The sequence below is a fragment of the Engystomops pustulosus genome, chromosome 5, assembly GCF_040894005.1.
Source record: "Engystomops pustulosus chromosome 5, aEngPut4.maternal, whole genome shotgun sequence".
NCBI classification, from domain to species: Eukaryota; Metazoa; Chordata; class Amphibia; order Anura; family Leptodactylidae; genus Engystomops; species Engystomops pustulosus.
Genome location: NC_092415.1, coordinates 23,003,101 through 23,010,680, shown reverse-complemented (window position 1 = coordinate 23,010,680; position 7,580 = coordinate 23,003,101). Strand labels below are relative to the sequence as shown.

At 41.3% G+C, this 7,580-nt stretch overlaps 1 long non-coding RNA gene across 1 annotated transcript; it reads right to left on the bottom strand.

The window, feature by feature from the left end:
* Nucleotides 1–203: 203 nt before the first annotated feature.
* LOC140133953 (uncharacterized) lies at nucleotides 204–1,732 on the bottom strand. The gene is made up of 4 exons (XR_011855988.1): nucleotides 1,693–1,732; nucleotides 1,448–1,566; nucleotides 811–1,271; nucleotides 204–400 (listed from the first exon to the last, which is right to left on the bottom strand). It is a non-coding gene; the product is annotated as an uncharacterized lncRNA (long non-coding RNA).
* Between the last annotated feature and the right edge of the window lie 5,848 nt (nucleotides 1,733–7,580).

The window sequence follows — 7,580 nt, the reverse complement described above, 5'->3', positions numbered from 1 at the left end:
GTTTAGAAGCTAAATGAAAGTGTAGGTAAACCTGGACCCTAAAAATCTGAGCACATTGTCAGCACACAGCATCTCACAGCACAGAGGGATCATGAAGTGTCTGCTTAGAGAGTCCCCGCTCACACTCAATATTACACTAACCATCACTGAGTGATAGGAGCTTAAATAGCAATAAAACCTAGTAAAATTGCAAAGTAAGGGGTTAAAAATTATCTTTATTGTGTAATCACCACTAGGGGATTGGAATTTGAGAATGTTCGTTCATGGGCAAACCCCTTTAATAATAAGATTGTTCAGTAGTGGAGACGCTTCCTCCAAAAATGGCAGCAGGAAATCATTAAAGGACACGATCATCACATCCGTATCCATTCTTCATATCCTCTCTCTCCAAAGTCTTGATCTGATGAGTAAAAATTAGACAATTATTAAGAGATAATTTTACATTTTCATTTCTTGTATCAAATAATCTATACATCTATTATAACGTGTGACTATTGTATCTCTCTGCTAATAGGAGGACATTGGGATAGTCCATAATACAGCAAACAAGGCTCGGCTAAAGGGTCAGTCTTCAAATGAAGACCCCATCAGCCCCGTATCCCGGTCTTCCAGATGGTAAATAAGGTCCTACACCGACTCAAGGCTAAAGTCCTACCAACAGAGGATCTGATGCTCGCAGAGGAGATACAGAGACTTCTGCATTGTACTGAAGCTGTGACTGCAGAGAAGTCACCACAGGACTCCAGGGACTAGGACAGTCACCTGTAATAATAATATAGTAGATGGTGGTAGATAATCTGGTACATGTACCTGTATTGCTTCTCCCCAGATGCCCTATTGTAAGGGGGGCTACTATGTTGTCTTTCAAGATGAGATGGACGTCTACATTCCATGATCTTGGGGAACCTCTTCTAGATCTAAGGGCTCACCGCTCCTGCAGTACAAATGCTTCCTCCTCAAGATCAGGGTTCATGGTACTATCCATAAAAGGTAACTCTTTCCTCGTATATGGTAAGATGGATACCTCCAGAGGGTGCAGCATCTGTATGTAGTAAGTGGGCCTCCTCCCAGTGAGACAAATGACTCCACCTGATGGAAATGGCGCTTCCTGCACCAAATGTTAGGAGTCTCCTCCTCCTCCTCCTGTGAGACAAACTACATCCCCTGATTGTATGGCGCCTCGTTTGTCTCATGATGTTTCAGGCGCCTCCACCACCCCCAGACTCCAGATTTTCAGTGTCTGGTCCTCCACTCATGGATGATGACTTAGACTGGGGAGAAATCAAGAAACAGATTAACAACTAATTCTGAAAGCGAACCTGTTACCAGCAATGTCATATTTAGCTTGTGACAGATTTACAGTAGCCTGTGCGAGGCTGACTTTAAAATTTCTATCGTCATCATTCTGAATCATTTCAGTACTTTATATAATTTTATTTCACATTACCTGGCTCCCTGCCAGCAGTGTGTGGCGAGTCCCAGGGAGAGGGGCAGCTGCATCCTGAGTGTCTCTTGATGCATTTTTCCTCTCCGGTGCCCTATCAGCAGCAGAACAGGTATCTCAATCTATAGAAAAAAGAAAAACCAACATGACTTCCAACACATCAGACACATGATCTGGTGACAGGGCAGTAATGGAGAAAAATCACCACTGCTCAGGGATGTATGTTATAGACAATAACTTGTATTTACCTGGATAAGAAGCTGGGCTGAACATCATCGCCGCCACTGCTGAAGAGAAATAACATTGTCATAAACTGTAATAAATTAAAGGGGTTGGCCACTTTACCACATATTTTGTGTAATGTGTGTGTAAGTGTGGGGGAGGGGAGGATATCAGGTTATTTACCAATACACATCTATTCATAATTCAGCTCCGCTTTCCTGATATGTAAAGTGAAGCCTTCTGTCTGTTACCTCATCAGCCAGAGATTCCTGACCATAAAATGGCCGCAGATGGTGGGTCATGTGATCTCTAACTGTCCATGAACAATCGTAAGTTAGAGATCACATGACCCTCCAACTGCGGCCATTTTATGGACAGGAATCTCTGACTGATGAGGTAAGAGACAGGAGGCTCCACTTTAGGGTGATGCCACACATGGCGTTTTGAATCCGTTTTTGGTCCGTTTTTAAGCAGTCCGATAAAAAACGCATGCGTTTTTTGAAAGTGCATCCTTTTTTGACCAGTTTTAATTAAGATAATTGGTAAAACCTATCAAAAAATGGATGCCTTTGCAAAAATCGCATGCGTTTTTGGACGGACTGCTTAAAAACTGACCAAAAACAGGTTCAAAACGCCATGTGTGGCATCACCCTTACATAACAAAAAAGCGGAGCAGAACTATCAATAGATGTATATTGGTAAATTACCCAATATCCGCCCCCCCACACTTAGGCTACATTCAGACACACGAGTGGACCGTAGTACGTAGTACCGTAGAGCGCTGATCACCCCCCGCCCCTCTCCATAGGGATATATGGCGCACGGCGCCGTATGCCGAGAAAAGATAGGACGTTTCCTATCTTTTCATAACTATGGAAGGGCACGGTGCCGCACCGCTCCCGCATGGCGCCGCACACCCATTGCCGGCCTATGGGGGATGTATATGTGATGTATATACGTCGCCGTATATACTTCCCTCATACAGCCGTGTGAATATAGCCTTACACAGAGATTACCAAAAACACAAGGTAAAGTGGCCAACCCCTTTAAGTATATGTCTTCATTCAGTATATTACTTACATCAGGTGTATGCGCTCATCATCATCCTCGCTGTAGGGATAGAAGATAAAAGACAGTGAGGACACAAGACACATCTACTCTTAGTGGGGATACAATATTATACAGGATATAAGTACAGAGATGGCAGCGGTGTTATACACAGTATCAGCCATACACTGCAGCTGTATGATTTCAGCTCTTGCTGCTGCTTCTTGTTGTACTTACTCCCTGGTCTCCAGCTGAGGAAGGTGCGCCTCACACATGGCGGGTGCCTTAATTCTATAAGAAAAAAATCCATTATAGATATAATAGTATAATAGTGATATATCACTGATAAGACCTGGTCCATCACATGTCGTATCATTATTTACTCACATGGGCTGTGATTCAGCATCTGAAAAAAAAAATGTAAAAGTGGATTGAGAAATGAGAATGACACAAATAAAATCCTGCGTTGTGTTGGATGACAGCGATCAGTGTCCTCCGATCTCTTCATGTGGCCGCATTTTATCATTTGTGTTAATGGGGCAAAACCAGAACCAGCTGCAGCACAAAGTTATTATAGAATCTGAACTCACCAGGTCCATTGGGCTCATCCTTCTGCAATAGGAAACACAGAGAGTAAGTGGAGTATATAGATGTATGATGTACAGTTTATAGGTAAGCAGAGTATATAGATATATGATGTATAGTATGTGGTTATTTAAGAGATCACTTACCTGGAACTTACTAAATCCAAGGGTCTCATCCCACTGAAATAGGAAACACAGAGAGTAAGCAGAGTATATAGATGTATGATGTACAGTATACAGTTATATGAGAGACTAAGCAGAGTATATAGATGTATGATGTACAGTATATGTGTAAGCGGAGTATATAGAGTATATAGATGTGTGATGTACAGTATATGTGTAAGCGGAGTATATAGAGTATATAGATGTGTGATGTACACTACATGGTTATATAAGAGATTACTTACCAGGAAGTATTGACCCTTCTGCGGTTCTGAGATCTCTAGATACATAGCAATCTGGAAGTGTAAGAAAATAATAAGTCACCTGCTAATAATCCAATGTAAAAGGGTTTCCCATGAATAGTATTTTCCCCAAACATACAGGGACCTGCGCCAGGGCTCAGCTTATATACACATCATATCTTTTATTACATTATTACCTATTTTTAACTAGCATTTTTATTAGATGGTAAATTCAGACTTACGTTATCCAGTAACATGGGAACCTCCATATTGTGGACGGAGTGAACCCACTCCAAAACCTCTTCTCTTACTCCTCTCTTACTCCTCTCTGACGTCAGCTCAAATTATTTCACAAAATAAACGCCTAAAAACCATAAGAAACATCACATATAGAAAACTTAGAAAAGAAATTAGAGACATAAAAAGGAGAAAATGTAGGATTATACTTACAAACCAACTCCAACTAAAAACCCTCAAGTCTCTGTCAGGTGGGCGGCTGCTTATATCACTGTCTGCCATGATGTCACTATGTGATGATATTCATAATGACATCTCCAGGTTCTGACATTCTATTCGGAGTGATAGCGTCCATGTTATTCAATATCAGCTACATAAATTATAAATCATTATCCTCAGAGCCCAAAACCTTATATAAGGGATAGGAATTATTCTATGCATTCCTATACTATTATTATATGTTCCTCAGTATAAAAACATTCCTGTGTTAATACATTATGCAGGGGCATTGCTATGGTCGTAAAAGATCCCAGCGCATGTGTCGCAAATTTTCATTAGCGCTGACTACTGTACATAACCCTCACATACTACTGTACATAACCTTCTCACATACTCCTGTACATAACCTCCTCACATACTACTGTACATAACCTTCTCACATACTCCTGTACATAACCTCCTCACATACTACTGTACTTAACCTTCTCACATACTCCTGTACATAACCTCCTCACATACTACTGTACTTAACCTTCTCACATACTCCTGTACATAACCTCCTCACATACTATTGTACATAACCTCCTCACTTACTACTGTACATAACCCCTCACATACTACTGTACATACCCCCCTCACATACTACTATACATAACCTCCTCACATACTACTGTACATAACCCCCTTACATACTACTATACATAACCTCCTCACATACTACTGTACATAACCGCCTCACATACTACTGTACATAACCCTCTCACATACTACTGTACATAACCCCTCCCATACTACTGTACATAACCTCCTCACATACTACTGTACATAACCTCCTCACATACTACTGTACATAACCCCTCCCATACTACTGTACATAACCCCCTCACATACTACTGTACATAACCTCCTCACATACTACTGTACATAACCTCCTCATATACTACTGTACATAACCTCCTCACATACTACTGTACATAACCCCCTCACATACTCCTGTACATAACCTCCTCACTTACAACTGTACATAACTCCCTCACATACTACTGTACATAACCACCTCACATACTACTGTACATAAGCTCCTCACATACTACTGCACAAAACCCCCTCCCATACTACTGTACATAACCTTCTCACATACTACTGTACATAACCTCCTCACTTACTACTGTACATAACCCCCTCACATACTACTGTACATAACCTCCTCACTTACTACTGTACATAACCCTCACATACTACTGTACATAGCCCCCTTACATACTACTGTACATAACCTCCTCACATACTACTGTACATAGCCCCCTCACATACTACTGTACATAGCCCCCTCACATACTACTGTACATAACCTCCTCACATACTACTGTACATAACCCCTCCCATACTACTGTACATAACCCCCTCACATACTACTGTACATAACCCCCTCACATACTACTGTACATAACCTTCTCACATACTCCTGTACATAACCTCCTCACATACTACTGTACATAACCCCCTCACATACTACTGTACATAAACTCCTCACTTACTACTGTACATAACCTCCTCACTTACAACTGTACATAACTCCCTCACATACTACTGTACATAACCACCTCACATACTACTGTACATAAGCTCCTCACATACTACTGCACAAAACCCCCTCCCATACTACTGTACATAACCTTCTCACATACTACTGTACATAACCTCCTCACTTACTACTGTACATAACCCCCTCACATACTACTGTACATAACCCCTCACATACTACTGTACATAACCCCCTCACATACTATTGTACATAACCCCCCTCACATACTACTGTACATAACCCCCTCACATACTACTGTACATAACCTTCTCACATACTACTGTACATAACCTCCTCACTTACAACTGTACATAACTCCCTCACATACTACTGTACATAACCACCTCACATACTACTGTACATAAGCTCCTCACATACTACTGCACAAAACCCCCTCCCATACTACTGTACATAACCTTCTCACATACTACTGTACATAACCTCCTCACTTACTACTGTACATAACCCCCTCACATACTACTGTACATAACCTCCTCACTTACTACTGTACATAACCCTCACATACTACTGTACATAACCTTCTCACATACTCCTGTACATAACCTCCTCACATACTACTGTACATAACCTCCTCACATACTACTGTACTTAACCTTCTCACATACTCCTGTACATAACCTCCTCACATACTATTGTACATAACCTCCTCACTTACTACTGTACATAACCTCCTCACTTACTACTGTACATAACCCCCTCACATACTACTATACATAACCTCCTCACATACTACTGTACATAGCCCCCTTACATACTACTGTACATAACCTCCTCACATACTACTGTACATAGCCCCCTCACATACTACTGTACATAGCCCCCTCACATACTACTGTACATAACCTCCTCACATACTACTGTACATAACCCCTCCCATACTACTGTACATAACCCCCTCACATACTACTGTACATAACCCCCTCACATACTACTGTACATAACCTTCTCACATACTCCTGTACATAACCTCCTCACATACTACTGTACATAACCCCCTCACATACTACTGTACATAAACTCCTCACTTACTACTGTACATAACCTCCTCACTTACAACTGTACATAACTCCCTCACATACTACTGTACATAACCACCTCACATACTACTGTACATAAGCTCCTCACATACTACTGCACAAAACCCCCTCCCATACTACTGTACATAACCTTCTCACATACTACTGTACATAACCTCCTCACTTACTACTGTACATAACCCCCTCACATACTACTGTACATAACCCCTCACATACTACTGTACATAACCCCCTCACATACTATTGTACATAACCCCCCTCACATACTACTGTACATAACCCCCTCACATACTACTGTACATAACCCCCTCACATACTCCTGTACATAACCTCCTCACATACTACTGTACATAACCCCTCACATACTACTGTACATAACCCCCTCACATACTACTGTACATATCCCCCTCACATACTACTGTACATAACCCCCTCATATACAACTGTACATAACCCCCTCACATACTACTGTACATAACCTCCTCACATACTACTGTACATAACCCCTCACTACTGTACATAACCCCCTCACATACTACTGTACATAACCTCCTCACATACTACTATACATAACCTCCTCACATACTACTATACATAACCCCCTCACATACTACTGTACATAACTCCCTCACATAAAACTGTACATAACCCCCTCACATACTACTGTATTTAACCCCCTCACATACTACTGTACATAAGCTCCTCACATACTACGGTACATAAGCTCCTCACATACTACTGTACATACCCCCCTCACATACTACTGTACATAACCTCCTC